At 40.0% G+C, this 21,266-nt stretch overlaps 1 protein-coding gene across 21 annotated transcripts in view; it reads right to left on the bottom strand.

The window, feature by feature from the left end:
- Nucleotides 1-21,266, bottom strand: part of LOC147335864 (receptor-type tyrosine-protein phosphatase delta-like) — a 418,922-nt gene that overhangs the window by 218,819 nt on the left and 178,837 nt on the right. For all 21 annotated transcript variants that reach the window (XM_086283190.1, XM_086283253.1, XM_086283206.1 and 18 more), the window contains exon 7: nucleotides 12,064-12,107. The gene's annotated coding sequence lies outside the window, so the exon portion shown is untranslated. The remainder of the gene's footprint in view (nucleotides 1-12,063; nucleotides 12,108-21,266) is intronic.

Genomic DNA, 21,266 nt, shown 5'->3' with positions numbered 1-21,266 from the left:
GCTTGACTATACAGTGCTAATTTAAACATGTTACCATGCTAACTCTGTGCCTCTTTGGTGTAGGCAAGTTTTTGGGCTTCGTGCATTAATCCATGTGTGATTATGTAGCCTTGGCCATTTGTATACGTTTTGACCATGAAAATGTTCCTTCCTGATAAAAACACTGACCAGCGGTTTGTTCAAATCACTGGTTTTATGTGTTCAATCACAAGTTAAATGGATTAAGGCCGTGCTGTAGACTCGTAGCTCAGTCACGATGAACTCCTGCATCGTAACATAGACATCAATTACAATAATATCAGCAATTACATGCACTTATTATAGCTTACATAAGATGCTTTTATCATTAGAATATAAAACCACAGCTGGGTTCTGAATATAAAAAAGGCTAATTAGCATATTCATTATGGTTTTAATATGTTTCACAGTACTGTACTTTCAGTGAGGACAGTAGCAGAGTAAGATACTACAGTAATTAAAATAAGCTTCATGCAAACTGGGCGACTCATTGTTTCTTCTCTCTTCTGAACTTGACAAAATGCACATGGATAATGACAGCGTGGAAAATTAAATGTCTCAAAAGCAAGGTAAGGGGTTGATTAAATGCAGCAGTGGTGGTCTCTTAGAACCATGTGTGAGACAAAGGTAAACCGTTAATAATTAGAAAATGGCGCGTTTTTAATTGAGCACAGAATGTGCCCGTGAATAATCCGCTGAAGAACAGTGCCGCTACACCTAGCACGGGAAGGATTTGCTTTAAATTGTGTTAGCAATCTTTATTATTTGAACTTTTGGACAAGTTGATACAAATTACCAAAAAGAAATGACAAATCTATTATTATTAGTTATTAGTAAATTTGCACGTTCTGTCATAACATCAAAATGTGATTTATTATGCATTATGATATGTGAAAGCTACAGCAAGAAGACTGCACTAAGTATCAGTTTCTTTAAATAGACTGTGACCAGCTATGTCACTTACTGTGTGAAAAAACAATTGTGCCTACGGTAAAACTCTGTGGACTCGATTGGGACAATTTGCAACAAAACAATGAGATGTCCTTCTGTTGTTATAGCGAAGCAGCGTTCGTCTTTCATCTTGTTTCTTCCTCTTTGTTGCTCTTGCTGCTTATTTAGCTTTCTTTTTCCTCTCTGTGTGTATATCCATGTCTTCATATCACGCTGGAGAACACTCTTTAACAGCTTTAAGAATTACCCATTTTGACCAGGTTAAAAACTAAGCTTTAAAGTACAAAGTAATTTTGCTGCTTGTTGGAAGAAAAAAAAAAACCATCCAGTCACTTTGATCATTTTATTGTTTGTCCAAGTAGAGAGCGTTGTTGGAATCGATTTCCCTCCAGTATAATTGGTGTCATGCATGGTTTGGCTAAATAAGCCGTCACACCAAAAGATAAAAGGGCAATGTTGACATTTTGCTTAAGAACACACCGAGCTGTTACGCTGACCCCAAAAATAATCGCATCTACTAGAAAATACCTGTTATCTAATCAACGACGATCGGTGACTAATTCTGTTTGGGATCGTTAAAGTTCATCCGCTGCTCTGTATGTAAGGTTGCATTGTTTTCCCTGCTCCAGCTTTTCCAGTCAGGCGTAGTTCATATGTCATTCAGATCAACAATGGGAATAATTTGCCGTTACCAAATTCCCTAATATATCTTGCTTGAGCTTATGTGTTTTTAGCAGACTTGCTTCTGTAATTGAAGTGCATTACCACAAAATAGGTCCACCTCATCATTCAGTCATGCTCAGTCAAAGTCTGTAAAACCCCAATTCGCTGTCAGCTATCCAGCTTAATGTATTTTTGTTAACAGAAAGTACAAGGTTAAAAGGTTAATATCTGCCACTGACTACAATTCTCTGTGCTATTGTAGCGGTGCATCCGGTCTCTCTCTCTCTCTTTCTTCTTTGCTCTTCCCCAATTGTGCTATTGTGTAAGTGCACACTCACACAGATGCTCACACACGCGCGCGCGCACCATACGCACTCACGGCACTCTCTCTCCTCCCCTCGGTGTAAAGGTTGCAGCAGAGCCATCCATCCAAACCCACAGACCATGAAATTAGGTTAAGACGTAAGGCTGTGAATGACACAGGTGTGGATACAAATGAGAACATTCGAATGAAGAAGTACAGATCCAAGACGGCTGATACTGTAGTCGTTTTAGGCATTTAGAATTATATTTCACAGGTTTCTCCTCATTTTTATTTAGCCCCACTTTTCCTCCTGTGTATTAGTGGTCAGGGCAGGACATTAGCATACATGCTGAGAAGCTGTGCATGAGGATATTAGGAGCGCTGTCATATTCCAAATCTCATTTCCTTTAAAAAACTTTAAAGCCGCTCATGCTTGTCTGCGCTCCTCTGCTCTCTTGTATAAATCAGAACGCTTCTTTTCTTTCTTTTCCCTTTTCTGAATGCAGTCAAATATTAAAAATTTCCCAGCCCCGCTTGTTATAATAGTTTACGTCCATGTACGACCAGGAATTAACAAGTGATAAGCACGCTTGCAATAATTGGTTCCTGCTAATGTACCAAATATAACAATAACCATATTAACTCTGGCTTTGAACTTTTCAGCTAAATTACAGAAAAAGACAATGTTTTATTTTTATTTTTTTTACAGGAAATATTTAAATATGTAAGACAGAGGCAACTACAATTACTTTTGAGAATGTTAGGAAAAAACATTTAACTGCATGTTTAATTTCTAGCATATGCTAGCAATGGCTATCAGTCAGTGCATCGTCTGCTCTTGAAATAGCCTATATGAACACCATGTCAGGAACTCCTTTGCACTGATATGTTAGTCCAGTGTAAACCGCCATTGCATTTTTTATCTACTACATAAGCAAATTCACTGTAATATTTACTGTACCAAGTGCTGTAAAAAGTAAATGTCTTCCTTTTTATGACCCATTTTATAGAAGGAATCTTATATTTAAAGTATGGCTCAGTAAATAAGTAATTAATAATTTTATTCAATAGACACAAAGTATAGAGCACACGAAAGAGAGGAAGACATGCGGCGAAGGGCCGCGGGCCGGCCGCTGTTAACTGTATGGTAAGTGGGCGCCTGCTCAATGCACTGAGCTAAATCGGCACCACAATAACAAGGTGTAGTTTTAATTTGTAAACATGAAGTATGGCTGAAAAAAAGAAAATCCAAGAAATGATAAGAAACAGAAGCCAGCCAAAAAAACTAATACAGTTTTGTAAAACTTTGGAATTATGCTTGAAAATTGCTAACAAAACCAAAATGTGCCACTTTTAATGCATCGGTACCAAAACAATGACTGGAAATTGATGAAAGGATTGAAATGATTTAATGTATTTATTAAAACAACTTTTTTTCCTCTTTTGCATTAGTGTAGCTTTTATACTCTTCAACAATTAAGGAGTGAGTTGTAATGGAAAATCGTTTCCTCAAGTGCTTTTTGAAATGGAGGTTGATAGGAAAGTAAAGTAATTGACTGGTCTTCGATGGTCCCAAATTTAGCTATTAAGCATCATGCTAATGGATGTAGTACTGCATTAACACAGAAGCCAAGAACAATTACTTAAATACGATAAAGGCAAATAGATATCAGGAAGGCTTTGGCAGTTTCAAAGAGCGCTGATGGCAAATGTCCAATTTACACTTTGAGAAAAGCCGACCGTAACACAATTTGCTCTACGTATAGTGGAGACACTTTTTCAGAGTGCATACCTTTTATTTTTCTGCTCACGTAGTACAGAAAGGAGTAGAGAAACAATCAGAGCGCTCTTAAACCATCAGATTTAGCATCAAATCACTATAGAAAGTGTCACAGCTTTTGAAGGCAACAGCATCTGGAGCTGGTAATGCAGGAGCACTACAATGACTATTGCTTTTACTATAATAGGTATTGACCTGTGCATCAGCAAGAATCTGCTGATATCTGCAGTCTTTCAAACCCCACTGAATTCAAACATGAAAAGTTTCTACTGCAATCACGGCACGTCTACATTGACACAAAAGACGGCCGGGCACTTAAAAGAGAATAAAATACGTGCATCGGTGAATGCGATTATCAGCTGAATCGGATTTTGATTGATAGTCCCATCGGGGGCATGTGGGGTGCATGAAAGAGAGAGTCAAAAAAGAATTTGCCGACTAATGGTCCGTTCCGTTTTTTGAATTATGTTTAACCTGGGTATTCAAGATACCATGACAGTGATAATTAAAGACTGGAAGTGTGAGTGGAATTGGAATGCCAGTCAAGAAAAACAAAACCTATACATTCCAACAAAGCTGTGATTAATTTCATTGAAGGACTGAGAAATAATTGCCTTCCAGAGACTCGAACACATTTACATAAAGTGCAAATCGAACTCTGCATTGAGTTGTGTAATAGGAGAAAGACACTGTTCCCCAAAATGTTGCTGAAAACATGGTTTCCACCCATAGCAATAGCATTCGTGTAATAGATTCAGAGAGCAGACAGTTTCTAGGGTTTTTCTTTTCACTTTTAGAATCCACAGTGACAGAGAGCATGTACATTACTAAAACAGTAATCGCTATTATTATGCTGGCACCCTTTTTTCTTACAGCTTCACATAATCACATTGTAATAATGGGGTAGCATTGTGCATTTACCTACATTTAACTGTAAATATCCTGCATAAATATTATTATTTAATAAATTAAGAAAAATATTGCATGGTAATTACATGGTAACAAGTTTGTAATATAAAGTTCTAACATTGTTGCTATTATCATTATTGTTGTTTTTAAAATAACAGCTTCTGATAACATTGTAACAGTGGTGTAACACTGTGGGAACAAAGAGGTAATAACCACACAATAACCGTTACTTACATACATATAAATTGTAAGTTGCATGGTAATTACATGGTAACTAAGCAGTAACTATGGTAACTATAATATATAGTGGTAACTATAATATATAGTGCTTATCATTATTATCATTACTATAATTATTATTATGAAAGCGGTTTATCTATCTCTTTTTAATGATGGGTTTGCAACCATCAGCTGACTTGTTCTATATGCATTCTTCCAGTGCCGGTGTGAGCAGCTCCTGGTGTGACTGTTTTTGGCACAGGCAAATGTGGACTAAGGAGGCCGTAAAGAGCTGTTGACTTGTGTAAATCAGTGAGGTTTGAGGGCATTCAAGGGGCTGCCAAATACAGTTTGCGAAATAAGAGCCCATGCTATGAGCAAGAATACAGTATATCTTTGCCTCTGTAATATAGTATATATAGTATGCCTTTTTTGGAAGATGCAAACCCTTACCACAAATCTCAGTGAATGAATGGAAGCAATTTTAAAGAAGGTACTGACAATATGTACAATAGCAGCACTTACACAATATATATAATATATAACAAACTAAATAAAACAACCCTTGCATCCTTCTAGGCTGTGTTATTCCAGCATTGCATAACGATATAAACAAATACACAGTGCTCCTATAGTTCTATTCACAGCCTCAGAATGCACAGTTTATATGGAATGAATAGGAGTTAAGTGGAGAATCGGCTCATTTAAGGTGTCGTCTGCGCTTGCTTTTACACACACACACAGACACACACATTAAGTTATACTGTATAAGCACTTGCGGGATGCCAAAGGGTCAAGTGGTTTTCACTGCGCGCTAAGAAAAAGTCCTGATGCTTGCTAATATTTCCTGATGTGTTCTTTTATTTGAATACCGGGTGCTGCCTCAGCTAGCTCCTATTGTCAAAGCTCTCTATTTGAATGTCAACACTATTATTACAGCAGGTGATGCAACAGCAGGTGTCTCTCTGCCTGTCTGTCTGCTACGCCCTGCCTGTCTCTCTGTGTCTTTGTGTGTCTCTCTCACCCTCTCCTGCTTTACTTCCCTCAGTTTTGTTTAATAGCTATCATTATGTGTCTGCCAAATGGAATCCATTTGAAACCCGCTTTTTCTACCCTTTGCAAGCATCTCTATTTTTCTAGGCTTGACATTCTACCACTCTTTCACACTTAGACTGTAATGGGTGAAACGGAGAACGTTCTCTGTTGCTGTCTCGCCTCTCTTTCCCAATTGTTTACAGCTGAAGCCCTGACAGTGGAGCTTCTGACTAGCTTGGGGAGAATGGACACTTTGACATTTCACACCCTGAAATGTGGCAGCGCACGGTATTACTAGTAAATGCTGTTCATTATGGCCTTGACAGCTGATGACCAAGATTCAACCTTCCCACACCTGCCTCTGCCGAAACCGCACAAAAAAAGGACTTTCGAAAATCGAGATGTTTGGCACGATCAAAGCTGAGAGGCTGTGTTCTTTTCCTCTGCTCTTCTGTCTCCTTGTCCTTACGTTCAACCATGTAATCAAGTGCACTTTATTGCTGTCATGTCTGCATAGGCCTGACTATATTTTCAACTGAGGCTTCATTGATGTTGAGAGACTCAAGACGGCGAGAGGGGAGGAAAAAGCACCGGGGCTATGGAGATGGGATGATAAATTACCTTATAGAACAAGGAGGAGAGCTAAATAAAAAGTTTATAAGAATTTGAATTGTCGCCGTAGAGTTTTGTAATAAAGGAAAAGTAGCAATGAGGGTTAAATCAATTTGTGTGTCACACTGAGATATATATCCTTCAATATGAGGTTAGCTAAATTTCTCGTCTACATTTCCTGACAAGCAGCGGAGGCGGCAGGATTGGTGGCGCACCTATGAATCGGCAAGCCTCCGTAGGAATTTATTGGGACATATAAGTGTGTGAAATTAAATTGTAAAACTGTACTTCATCTCTACACATCGGCGTATGTTTTCTAACAAATGATTAAAGCTCAATTATGACACCGCTGTAAAAGCTTTATTCTTATGTGATACGCAGAAGGAAATTTAGTTCAAGTGCTCGTGTATTTCCTGGTTCAAACTAGACCCTTAATGAATTGCTTTTTCATTAAGGTATTGCTTTTTTTTTTTTCAATTTGTTCAGTATGTCATTGTAAGTCAGCACAGATTTGGCAAGCACACTTTAATGAATCTGGTGTGGTCTGATTGCTTAGAGACTACCACTCCTTCATGAAGTACAATAGGGAATAAGGTGATTTCATTTATAATAGCCTAATCTGTACTTAGGCTGAGGTTTATAGTTGTTTGCTGTGCTTACAGGAACTCTATAGACCAGTGGTCCCCAACCCTTGGACCACGGACCGGTACTGGGCCGTGAGTCGTTTGGTACCGGGACGTGAGAGTTGAAGTTTTCAGGGTTTTTATCGTTAACTCTGTTTCCCTGGGTCTTTTCCCATGTTGTAGTTGTGCGTCTTATTTTGAAAGAAATATTTATGCGTTACCATAGCGACCAGAGAGCATTAAGGGGCAGAGAGGAGGATGTTACTCTTGATGTTGTTGGCACATTTCAGGAGGACGCTGCTAATAAAGTTACACAATCACACAGTGAATTTGCGTTTATTATTATATTTACAAAATACCACCGTTTTTGTCTTGGTCGTATCATTTTATTTTGTTGTATTTATCCGCTACACCTTAAAGGCCGGTCCATGTAAATATTATCTGACATTAAACCGGTTGGGGACCGCTGCTATAGACTATAACAATGACACCAAGACAAAATTAGACCAAACTGGGAAATTATACTCAGTATGGTAGCAAAATACAGTATCCTCAGCATAATGGGAAAAGAGGAATAAACGTGCAAGACTGCCCCCATGGTAAACAGACTGAAGCAGACTGCTTGGTAACATTTAGTCCATCAAAGACCAATTCCAAGTTCTTCCTCTAGTAGGGCAGGGGTGTCCAACTCCAGGCCTCGAGGACCGGTGTCCTGCTGGTTTTAGATCTCAGCCTGGCTCAACACACCTGAATCAAATGATAAGTTTATTAGCAGGCCTCTGGAGAACTACAAGACATGTTGAGGAGGTAATTTAGCCATTTAAATTAGCTGTGTTGGATCAAGGACACATCTAAAACCTGCAAGACATCAGCTCTTGAGTAGGGATTCTTTAATCTACTGTTCTTTGGCATAAAGGGCAGAAGGTTTATTAGGCTCTACATTTGAATCATGATTCAGCCATCTGAATTGAAAATGGTAGTAATTTGCCTCAAAACAGTATTGCTCAATAGCCACTACTCCAAAAATGTAACTCTTTGAAACAGCGTGGCAAACACAGACTGCTCAGTTTTCAATGTGTTCATACTGTAACAACGATACATTCATCTGCCCTTGACTTCCACGCGGATGTTCAAGATTTTCCTGTGAAGAAGGGACATGTTTGTGCTTTGACACAGTTTTATTTTGACACAGAGTTTATGAACTCTGATGAAGCCTGAGCAAAATATTACAACTACTATACAACTACTGCCCATTTATTAAATACACAACTCTTGAACGAGTCAAACACGTAATTCAGCCATGTTGCTCAAACCACAGAAATCCAATGTGTTTGTCCAGATGTGCAGCGAGCAAAAGATTTATGAAGCTCTTGACATGTTTATTTAATAAAGAGCAAAACAATCAGAGTATTAACGATGCTTTTTATGATTCGTTTGGACATTTGGACAATAGATCTGGCCGAACGCTGGCCTCTTCGCAGCCGCTGACTGATTATTTAAATATTAGCCTTACACAAAGGCGATGACAGAATCATCTGCAGCAAACATGATGATTGTAAACGTTGTGTTTGCACAGTGTGGACAGAATTTGTGTAAACTTTTTAATGCTTTTACTTCCATTACATATATATTTAAAAAAGCCATTTTTTGCTGTGGGTTATCCATGTAATAAAGAGATTAATGGTGCATTATTACAGATATTTTGCAATATAATATGACTATGAATGACTTTTTCTTCATTATATAAACAGTTAGAGTTTGTTGTTATTTCATTTTTGGCTGGGCTTACACCAGCCCTCCTCAAATCCTGATTTATTACATGTGGAAGGACAGATTACCCGTGAGGAGCAAGAAGGCGTACTAGACAGTGCAGATGCAGTGTGCTGGGGGAGAAAAAAAATCACTGGCTATTGAGTGCGATCACGAGCTGGAGAATAAATCTACATTAGGCACATTTTATCTCACAGTTTTGAACCTATGTTTAAAACTTGCTATGCTATAAACGTCTGACATATGAGCCTCTCACTGAAGAGGTATGGAATTCATTTCGGCACAACTAAGCATTTTAATATGATTGGTGCTAATATCATTCATATTGGAAAAATTTCCAGTTGAGCAGCTGAAAATTCTCATATCCGGTGGGACGGGGACCGGCACTTTTTCTTTTAAAGAGGAACAGCAATATTGCATGTCTTTTTGAGTATATGCAAAGCATTTCCCATTTTCCTCCAATAGCACTTGCTCAGAGCAGCCATAGCAAATATCATTAAATGCCCTGCTAACACCCTGCCTCCCCCCCTACACACTTTCGTGCATGTGCAACCTCATATGCAAAACCACCTCTGCCGTCTCTCTACCCATACTCATTTTTCCCCCTCCTTTTTTCTTCCTGGCTATCACTCAGTGGCAGTGCACAAGGGAAAGAGAGTGCATTGATCTGCCAAAGTGAGCAGCCATTTCACAGGGTGAGTCTGTGCAGCATTCCTGTACCTGAATGGGAATTGCTCAGTTCACCTGGCCGCCTTGCCAATAGAAGACTAGTGGGAAGCCCTGCTGGAGACGGACAGAGAGAGGGAGGGAGCGCAGGAGTCAGGGCCCTGGTCAGGGCTTGGCAGGCGGCAGATAAGAGCTCCTCATGTTGCTCCTGCATGCACTTACCACTACTGCTAGGGCTCAGCCTGCCTCTCTCTGTCGCTCTCTCTCTGTCTTCCACACACTGACATGCACATACACATAGCTTTTCTCCACACATGTGAGGCACTAATAATAACTTTGGCGTTCTGGTGAGTCAGCCTTCTTTCCTCAGGCAAGGATAAAACTAAAACATGGTGCTTTTATTGAGTCTAAAATCACTAACTGTGGAATTCCCAGAACAGGGCTTTAACTCAGCCTGTAGTCCATTCATTGCCAAGATGCCATGTGTCCTCAAGATCTAATATTGTGACCAAAGCAGGTGCTGATGAACCGATAAACAAGGCAATAAACTATTTAGGATATTCACATGGCCAACATACAGTGCAAGAAATATAGTTTTGGAAATTAAAGTTGCACAGACGAGAACTCTCATGATCAAACCTGATATACTACAATGTGCTAAAAATGTGTAAAATCTGGGAGAGAACCCACGCAAACATGGGAAGAACATGCAAAAAGAACATGGCCTGATGGCGGAATCTTCTTGCTGTAAGGCAACAGTGCTGCTCACCGTGCTGCCACCAGCACTCAGGTTTGAAAGTTGCAAACGCAGTGATGTGGAAACCTGTCACTGGATGGTTGATGTAATATTGTAGAAGCAAGCGAAAGTATGTAAGACTTCAGTCTTCCTCTGACGACTTTCTTAGCTAACAAGTTATCCCGAAGTAGTAGATATATTAGCTACATTTTCGCCATTTCATCCCCAACTTTGTGGCGTGTTTCAAGTTGGTCACACTGATTATTGAAGAGCATTTATTAGCACCCATCCTCAGTAATTCATTCATTTATTTCCAGGCTGGTCTTTCAACTTAGTGGTGCAATTAACTCCCACTGCAGAGTTATTATCATTCTGAATTTTCAAATCAGCTTTTACTTCAATTTAATTTTGACTTTTTGTTTTACATTCAATTTAGGTTCAGGTAATTTTCAGAGGATTTTCATATTTCAATTTAGTTTTTACTGACTTTAGTGTTATTCTTTTAAATTAATATTTTAATTACAATCTTTTATTATTGTTTGGAGTGCACGTGTCAGAGGCAAAGTTTAGGAAAATCAGTAAAGGTACTAGATTATGAACACATAACGTTTTGAAAGCTTAAATTAACATGTTCATCAACTTTTCACATTTAGTTTTTAGTTTAGTTTAACTTTACTATAATGACTTGCTGGATTTGCCCAGTAGGGGGCATTGTGGAGCACACAACCTCCAGCTCTTGGCCTAATGCTAGCTGCTTGGAACGTCTGAGAATATTCCCCAAGCCCATCAGAATATACTATATGTGCAGACCAATCTTTTGTTTACCTTTGCTTTTCTTTAAGAAATAAAAATAACGGCAAGTGCTAACATATTGTGTTGCAAGTTACAAAAGATTTTTTTCCATTATGTAAAAAAAGGTTTTTGTTTAGTAAATGGAGTAAATCCAGCCCTAATAAATATCAGCCACAATTTGTCATGTGATATTTTTGCTTGCATAAAAATAACTTCTTGCCTTTTTTAAAAGTTTTATCCTGTTTTTGCAGATATTCATATCAACTAAATCTGTTTATGCCAAGTATATCTCGCTCAGAAGCAAAGCTGTAAGCTTCTCAGTATCTGACTCACCTCTCCAACATCAACCCCCCCCCCCACCCCACGCCCCCAGCGCTCCGCCTCCCCATCCTTCATATGTCCACCTTCCATCCAGCCACTTCATTTCCCCACTTCATCCTTCACATGTTCTCAGATTTATTTCTCTCTATCTCTCTCCCCTGGTCAGCCCACTTCCCTCCCTCCATCTAGCCTATCTCTCGGCTTCTCTCCTTGCTCAGTGACAGTCTCATCACACTCTATCAATCAGGCTCTGAGGCCCGGGTGCAGTGCAGCACGGCATCGCGCAGTCCCGGTCTGGTCCCATCAGTGCCAGTCAGTCTCCCTCACACTCTCAGTCACTTTAAAAAGGTTTAGGTTGCCAGATATAGTCTGTTTCCTCCGCCCCGATCCAGGTCAGGAGATGGAGCTGAGTCGAGATTCAGCTTAGCGCTTGATTTGATGTCACTTGACATATTCTTGGGCCTGTCTCTGTACTCAAAACATGCAATTTACTCTTTTTTTTAAACAAAGATGGTTATTTGGAAACATTATCAGCTCACATACACAAATTTGAAAGTAGAACAAAGTAACCCCGACTTAACGTACTGTGTGAAATTTAAACAAATGTATATTTAAAGAACAGTTAAAATCCTCTTGCATCAAGATACTCTGCTCAGTTTCTTACCTGCCGCAGGCCTCATCCTGTGGTTGACGTCTCAGGAAAGAGAACTACATGCACGAGAAAAACAGAAATAGAAAAAGTATAAGAAAAGCATTTCTCTACACAACGCAATTAGCTCTTACTAAAAATGAATCAACCATGAATTTTTGTATACAACATTGTTATGTTGCTCATTTAATTAGTTCATGTATTCGGCGCCATTATGTACAAAATGTATAGTTAAGAAACAGAAAAGTGCTTTTGAACCAAATTTCAGTTGAAGGAAGAGAAAATTGCGCGTGCGGTAGAGAATGACTTAACCGCAGTTATCGATTGACTTTGTGAATTATGAAAACAAGTGTGATTACATTTTCCTTTAAGTAGCACAACAAATTAGGCTTGTTAGTTATTCTGAAAGCAAAAAAGAAAGAAAAAAGAAAAAAAAAGTCTTTTTAAGTCTATTTAATGTGCGCGGAAGATTTTCTCAGGCTATTTTCCTGCTAAATGCATTAGCAGATGCTGCTGTGCCCATACAAGCCTGTGGACTAATATTCTTGTAAATGATTTGCTACTTATTCAACTAACATGGAGAAATGTGCTTTGGGTGGTTACAATAAAAATGAGCTGGTTCTGGGACATTTCTTTCTCTTTTTTTTGGATGAGTTTTAATTTGACTCATTATCTTTTGAAACATTATTGTAGAACTTTATAGCGGTCAAATGGGATGATTAGCAAAGATAATTGTGAATGTCACGAGCAAAGTAGTGTCTCTGCCCGACACTTATCACGCTGACTCAGAGGCAATTTTCCGTGTGAAAACCTCTTCTTTATTTGCAGAAGCTAAAGGAAACAAGCTAACCTGACATTTAGTTGCATTAAAAAAAAAAGGTTTTCGGTTTTACGGTTCTTACATGTAAATTAACGTAATTACCCAGGTGAGGATATGGCTGGCCTCTACAAACTGACCTCATCACCGGTGTGTTTTGCCGGGTTCCTTCTTATCAGCTTTCTCTCTATACACGCCGGTCATGCTAATGAATCCACAAATTAAATTGTAGAACAGAGGAATATTAAGGCGCCTGGCATTTTGATGCCGGGGAGGAATACTCAATTAGGCCGGATTTGGCCTCCGTAATTATTACATTATAGCTAAGATAGCGTTCAATGGCAACAAATGCTCGGACGCACTCCGTTCTATGACGACGGCAATGGGCAAGCAAAGATGAAAATGCCGGCGCCGAAGAGTGAAAGGCTGCAGGGGAAAGAAAAAAAGAAAAAGGCAAGTGAGAAAGTGACAAGAAAGCTATCGCACAGGAGCCCCCGTCTGCAGCAGCCATATTTCATTACACAGCACTGAAGCTTAGGAGGCAATCAAGCATATTTAGCCATCCTCGTATTGCCGCACCACCCACCCCCCCAAAGCAATTATTACTCCCCAGTTTTTTACTGTGCTTTGCCATGGGGAAAATGAGCCGCAGTACTTATCAGCTCAATGCATACACAAGTGAGTGAGGCGGAGGACATGTAGGTATGCATATACTGTATATGTAAGTGTTTGTGCAAAAAAACCCCAAACAAACGCAAAAAATGGGCATGGGCAATGGTGGTGCTCAAAGTAGGTATTTGGGAGTGGAGTGCCGGCCACTCCAGAGCAATAGGTTACCTTCTTTCAATCCCATTAGCTCAGTAACATCAGCACATTTAGGTGCAGCGGGTGGAGCGAGAGGGGGGATACAGAGATAACCATAAACATGTCACCAAAAACGCATTGTTATTTGCATTCATATTGGAAAGAGCCAAATTGATGTGGGGTCAAACAAGGAAGGTGAGGGTTTATGACCTGTGCATAGCTCTGCTGTCAGCAGCTCTGATCTATCGGACCGGCCAGCCTTGTCAGTGCTTTACGCCTGATTATATTATCATGGCTGACGATCAATGGGGATGAATGATCGTTGGTCTGCGGAGAGGAGCAGAATGAACAAAGCAGAACGCAAAGAGTAGATTCTTTAGTAATACAGTGAATGGAAATGAATCCGCCTGGCTGAAGTCATCTAGTTAAGTGATGCATCGCATGCCAGTGCAACACAAAACACTTTCAAAATACTCTGGCTGTGTGTTGCTCTTGTATTCAGTAAGTGATTTTTTTTTCTTTCAGATTTTTTAGTAAAATGGCACAACTATGAAATTTAGGGGGGGAAAAAAGGAAAACCTTCACCATCCTGTGTGCCGGGTTTTGAGCAGCTAATATGCAGTCATTTGGGTGGTGCAGCCGCCAACTGCAGCATTAGTCCCCATCTGGGGACTTGTGTTTTGGTGAAAGTGCTTCTGCATTTGCGAGACTCTTCAGTTCTGGGCATCCTCCCCAAGTCCATAACTCAACGTCCCTCTATCACTCCCATGCGACTGGCTGTCATAATCATCGGCATTATGCTACCTCAATGGGCCTGATTTACAAGTCTGGACATCGCACCAGCTCTGCGCCAACGGGTAAACATGAGGCTGCTTGCTAGCGCCAAGCCTATTTTCTCCATACAACATTTAATGAGCATCAGAGACTGATATTCAACAGAGAAAAGTAGCTTGGATTTATATCTATACAAGATTGCAAACAAAGTCCTTAAAGAGGTTTTAGCTTTTTGTTTTGGAAAATGTGGGATTATCTTTGCTGCTGCGTAGGTATGAAATCATTTTGGACTGCACTTAGTGGGTGTTTTCATTAGAGATCATTTGACACTTGTTGGATTTATAGGGAAAATCAAACACTCATAAACGATGGTAGACTGTGTAGTATTAGATATATATAATCCATCCATCCATCCATTCGCTTCCGCTTATCCTTTTCAGGGTCGCGGGGGTCGCTGGAGCCTATCCCCGCTGTCATAGGGCGAGAGGCGGGGTACACCCTGGACAGGTCGCCAGTCTGTCGCAGGGCTAACACACAGGGACAGACAACCATTCACACTCACATTCACTCGCACATTCACACCTAGTGGCAATTTGGATTATCCAATTAACCTATCCCCACAAGCTGCATGTCTTTGGACGGTGGGAGGAAGCCGGAGTACCCGGAGAGAACCCACGCAAACACGGGGAGAACATGCAAACTCCACACAGAAAGACCCCGGCCTGATGTTGGAATTGAACTCAGGACCTTCTTGCTGTGCGGCAACAGTGCTAACCACCGTGCCACCGTGCTGCCTGATATATATAATATATGGACATATTAGATGTTTGCTTTGGTACATTCAGAGTAATTTGATCTTTATTTGTTTATCATATTCAAATGATAAAGCTTGTGGGCCCAAAATAGTCAGTCTCTTTACTGATTGGTCAAAACAACTCAACCCCAACTTGCACCTTGCATCAGTTAGGCTGATAGGTTGGGCCAAGGTCTCACCGTGGTTTCACCTGAAACCTCTGGTGGTAATGACCTGCACCTTTTTTCACAACTTGGCTCCTGCGACGATGCGATGATTAATAGTGGGTCAGCGAACACCTCCAAAGGAGCCAACTCCCAGTAGGGTTTAAATACCTGGGACTCTCCACCTTTTGGTTTTAGAACTGGAGAAGCCTCATCCTGTTAAATCCAGAATTGAATTCAAAATCCTGCTCCTCACATACAAGGTCTTAAATAATCAGGCCCCATCTTATCTTAATGACCTTGTAGTACCATATCACCCTATTAGAGCACTTCGCTCTCGCTCTGCAGGCCTACTTGTTGTTCCTAGAGTATTTAAAAGTAGAATGGGAGGCAGAGCCTTCAGTTTTCAGGCCCCTCTTCTGTGGAACCAGCTTCCAGTTTGGATTCGGGAGACAGACACTATCTCTACTTTCAAGATTAGGCTTAAAACTTTCCTTTTTGTTAAAGCATATAGTTAGGGCTGGACCAGGTGACCCTGAATCCTCCCTTAGTTATGCTGCAATAGACATGGGCTGCCGGGGATTCCCATGATGCATTGTGTTTTTCCTTTCCAGTCACCTTTCTCACTCACTATGTATTAATAGACCTCTCTGCATTGAATCATATCTGTTATTAATTTCTGTCTCTCTTCCACAGCATGTCTTTATCCTGTCTTCCTTCTCTCACGCCAACCGGTCACAGCAGATGGCCCCACCCCTCCCTGAAACTGGTTCTGCCGGAGGTTTCTTCCTGTTAAAAGGGAGTTTTTCCTTCCCACTGTCGCCAAAGTGCTTGCTCATAGGGGGTCATATGAATGTTGGGTTTTTCTCTGTATCTATGAAGCACCTTGAGGCGACTTTTGTTGTGATTTGGCGCTATATAAATAAAATTGAATTGAATTGAATTGAATTCTTGGATGAAAGGTGATGCATATTTAAAAAATTTCAAAGTGATCGTGCTCAGAAGTTGATACAAACTTTCTGACATATGTATATATATATATATATATATATATATATATATATATATATATATATATAGTCCTTTATCTTAATATAATGATTTTCTCTCTTTTCTAACTGAAATTAATTACGTGAACTCCACAGAAGATGATTAGAAAATTGAATTTCTTGCTGTTATTAAACGTCTTTTGCCTTTGATCTCGCTCTCCTTCTTGAGGCGTCACCTGGCCCTTTCTTTATCCCTCTCATTCATCCTCTATTATTATATTAGCCCATACTCATCCACATTTTGCACCTCCTAAGTGATAGGCCACATAAATCAATTTTTTTTATATATATATACACACACAATAACAGTTATATGCAGCTTCCAGACCGCTTGCTGATAGCTGCCATTTCTTATCACCGCAGCTGAATATAGCAGCGTTATGAAGGCACTTTTGCTTGCTGTCTAAAGGGAGGCGACTGAGGGGAGAGAGGTGATGCATTTTTGTTCAAATTACTTAAGCTGCCTACAAAGCTTTCTGGTAAGTTGCAGGGTTATGAAAATTTACTATGAAGAGAAGGGACTCTTAGACAGAGGGGAAAACACAGTCTTTATGACACCTATCATGTGCATTCCTGTGGATTTTAATCATTCTGTTATGTAAAGATGCTGTCATTCCTGGCTTTGTGTGCTTTATTTATTTATTTTTTTACCGTAAACTCACGCTGCTCGATAAAATCAAGGAGCACACAGAGAAATTCACTCTGCTTCCTTACAACTCTGGCAGAGGTAATAGCAGCAAACGATGTCCAAAATGTGCGCATTCCTCTTGCACTCTGTCACGGGGAACATGCCGGTCCCACGGTTTCTTTTACCAAAAATATTTCTTGGAGGGCGTAATCCTGCCATCTGTGCTATTAATATGAAACTTATAATAAACAAGCTAATCAGGCTTGTTTGTTTTTCCTTTTGTTGAGCTTTAACATTCGCGCGGAAACGGGGCTCAGGTTGAAGCTGAGACGAGCTCTCGTTACAGTAAAAGCACACAGGTGTTACAAAGGCACGGAGAGCTCATCAGCACACAGCGTGATGCTGTGAGACCGTTTGATAGACAACAGCACAGCAGGAGAAAGAAGAGCGGAAGTGGGATTCAGAACTAAAGAGCCAAGAGACACTTTCTCTGTCTTGCTCTCAACTGCTCCCAGTGCAAGAGACACGGGCCGCTGCACAGACAGATGGCGAGGAGGTGTGTGTGTGTGTGTGTGTGTGTGTGTGTGTGTCTGCGCGCGTGAGTGAGTGTGAGTGGTGGGTGGTGACGCCATTCAGCTTTGTGCAAGTGTGAGAGATGGAGCGCAAGAGATATAAGGGGCGAAAATGAAGGAGGAAAAAACACTGCAGAGGTGTGTGTGTGAGTGCTGACTTTCTCATGCAGCCATTAATCCATGATATATATATATATATCTGTATTTAAACACACACACACACACACCACATCCAAATAGCTTGCGTGTTTCATTACACCATCGATAAAAGTTCATTTGCGCTGTCACTTTGCATTCACCCGTCATACTGTGCAGAGACATAGCAAGTAAGGAACCTCTCCTGATGATGAGAGGCACACCTACTGTGGGTGTGTTAAAAAAAAATCTGTATTGACAGACTGCCACCTACTGGATTTTACTGTAATTTCAATTGTACTATCACCCCATCTAATCTCCTTCTATACTGCATAAGCATGTAAACATACATTTAACCTGTCACGTGCTACGCACATACATAAAGCTTCCCTGAAAGCAAGTCGCCCGACAACTAATTCAATATTTCTTTTTTCAATACAATCTTTAAAACTCAAGTTTGCTCTGGTGGTTTTCACATCTTCATGTTAGTTTTAGTTTGATTTATTTAGATGATTTGGGATTTTTTTTGTGAAATGAGAAAATGGAAAATGTAATGTAGATAATGTTTAATGTTTAGTTTTTCTTGGACTAAATAAAATGACTGCAACTTTTTGTCATTTGAAGATTGAGATTTAAAATAACTAGTTTGGCATCACGGTCAATCCTGATCGAGCGATTCAAAAACAATGTATTTCGTTTCATTTTTCATGCAAATGAGACTTTACTGAGTTATTAAATGGAAAGCAGTCATTCTAATGACGCAGGTGAATCACGCCTCCTCACGTGGAGGGACTTGGGGAAGGCTTGGAAGGCAAACGGTGATGCATAGCACCATCTTGTGGTTATATAATGCTGGATAAAGGCTGGCAACAAAAACACACTTTGGCTGAAAAATATCTGTCTGTGTAAGAATGATTCGGTTTGAAGTTTCATAGACAGTCCAAAGTCCTGAGATAGCATTCCCTTAACATGTGTATCCTGACGCACGTTTAGACTCTTCTTTCATTTCCTTTGGAGGTTGCAGTGGGATTAAGTATGCAGATTGTTTGCCGCACACGTTTACACTATGTTAACTAATGAAAGAAAAAGCTGAGGTTATCCATTTGCATGACCAGTGATGCTGCAGCTCCATTTCTTCATGTTTTTCCTCTTTTTTTCCTTTTTTTTTGCAAGCAAACAGTATGCGTGTGTTTAAGCCACATCTCAAAAAGCACCAGAACATTACCTGTCACAGGACTAAATGAGCAGCAGGTCCCATGAAACACCTCATCCATAACACCTCGAGACAAACCTGCGCATTGCATTAAACATGCGCACAGGCTCAGGGCTTTTGCAAAATTCTGCTTTTTTTCTCCACAGAGAATAAGACGAATCTCCCATGTTCGCTTCCTCATAATCACAATACAAATGCGATATTTAAGAATGAGCATTTCAATCACGACAAGTGAGGCAACGGGACTTATGAATGTGCTGTATTTAAGTAAGTAATTTGGAGGTTATCGGAAATTGTCGCTAATCATTTAATAATGCACCTTTTTAGTATTCTCCTGATCCACTGTGGTCACTGCTTCAATCTCTAATCCAGTCTGCTTGTGGCTTAGTAGAGATTTGTCCTGAGAAACCGCTAGCTGCTATCTGACATGAAACAGATTTGATCCATTCTGCACTGCATATCTGTCTTTTTCAGACAGCCAGTATCCAAAAGAAATATGTCAGCAGACTGGGGATTATGCATTGCTGCTAATCACCAACCTGCCCAACATATCTTTGGTTTGACAATCCAAAAGTCATCCCCTCCCCCCTTTTTTCCATTTCGAATACTTATTTTGATCTTCGTTTAACCTCATTGTGCTGGTACAATCAGCTGTGTTAACTATCGACTTCATGCTCCGCCGGGTTACGTGATTATCTTGTGCAAATGAAAAGTGATTTAGCAGGAAAAATCCGAACATGGAGTAATTTCACATCCCTGTTCTACTGCTGTTGAGCAAATAGACTCATCATCATCACCACCATCATCGTCGCCATCCAGATTTGCTCTTCTGAGAGCGAGAACGTGAGGGTGGCACACTTTATTCGCTTCGGGGATCACCATCTATCTAAGCATCATGAAGCTGATCACCAAGGGAAATAGTTTGTCTCTCATTCCTGCCTCCTGTAAATGTTGACTAGCTAACGCCGCTGTGCCTCATGTGTACAGAAAAAGAAGAAAAAAAATGATAATACAGGAAAAAAAAAAGTGGAACTTCATTAACTTTTCCTCTTTTTTTTGTCTACCACCTGCTGTGTGCACTTTCATTGTTATTTACACCCTTTTAGCTAACTGGATATTGCTGAGTCTGGCCAAATGTAAGCACACAACCTGTGGGATGAATGTGATGGATTTCTGGTATCACTGGTCTTTATTTGTGGTGTGACTATAACCACAATTCCCCAGTCACAGCTTATTGCAGGGTGAAGCTGAGCGAGATATACTCCGCGGCTGGCACGAAGCCACTGGACTTTGTAATAATTCATTGGCCAAAAAGCCCTCCATGTACTCACTGTGCAATATTTATACCCCACTGAATGTATTTCTTCAGCTACATCACCGCGCAGGCTTGGGTCAGGGATTTTCTCTCCTCAAAACGGGTTCTAGTATATCAGATGCTGGTTAAATGTGGGAAATGACACTAGGAATTTGCCCACACTCTGGCTGCTTACAATGCTGCACAGCTGGTAGCTGTTAAAATTGTTTTATGCTTTGTTGTGTTGCAGCGCCAACATCTAAAACACTGTATGTAGTTTTTTCTCTTCCTGACAATACAACTAAGTTAAAGAGATGAAAATGATGATGCTGTGTAAATATGCAATAGCTTGTTTTTTATGTCAGGTTGCTGTAAGCCTGTAATCTTGTATTCATCGCTGACAGCTTGTTGTGATATCCTTGCATAGGTACTATGATACTCTACAGTACCTCATTTATTTAAGGTTTTAGTTAGTCATTTCTTTGTTTTGTTTTCTTATTTTCTCATGTATTTTTTTCGTTCTCTGGTTCTGTCGGAGGTTTCTTCCTGTTAAAAGGGAGTTTTTCTTTCCCACCGTTGCCAAAGTGCTTGCTCATAGGGGGTCATATGATTGTTGGGTTTTCTCTGTATGTTTTGCACCCCACTTTGCAGTTATTTATTTGTCATGTATGATTTTCGTTCCACTTCTCACGTGTACACCACTTTGTGTTGGTCTTTCACGTGGAATTCCAATAAAATTGATTCATGTTTGTGGCTGTAATGTGACAAAATGTGGAAAAGTTCAAGGGGGCCGAATACTTTTGCAAGCAACTGTATTATTGTAGGGTCTACCTTACAATATAAAGCGCCTTGAGGCGACTGTTGTTGTTATTTGGTACTATATAAATAAAACTGAATTGAATTGAAAGGTGATTCACACACAATGTAAACATCTTACATTGTGATTTAAATAAAATAAAAAAAGCCTTTTCTGCT

Source organism: Aulonocara sp. 'chitande type north' Nkhata Bay, linkage group LG3 (genome assembly GCF_057382095.1).
Source record: "Aulonocara sp. 'chitande type north' Nkhata Bay isolate Kocher_YH1m ecotype deep benthic linkage group LG3, A_spYH_male_GT1.1, whole genome shotgun sequence".
Taxonomy (NCBI): domain Eukaryota; kingdom Metazoa; phylum Chordata; class Actinopteri; order Cichliformes; family Cichlidae; genus Aulonocara; species Aulonocara sp. 'chitande type north' Nkhata Bay.
This window is presented reverse-complemented; position numbering and strand designations above follow the sequence as displayed.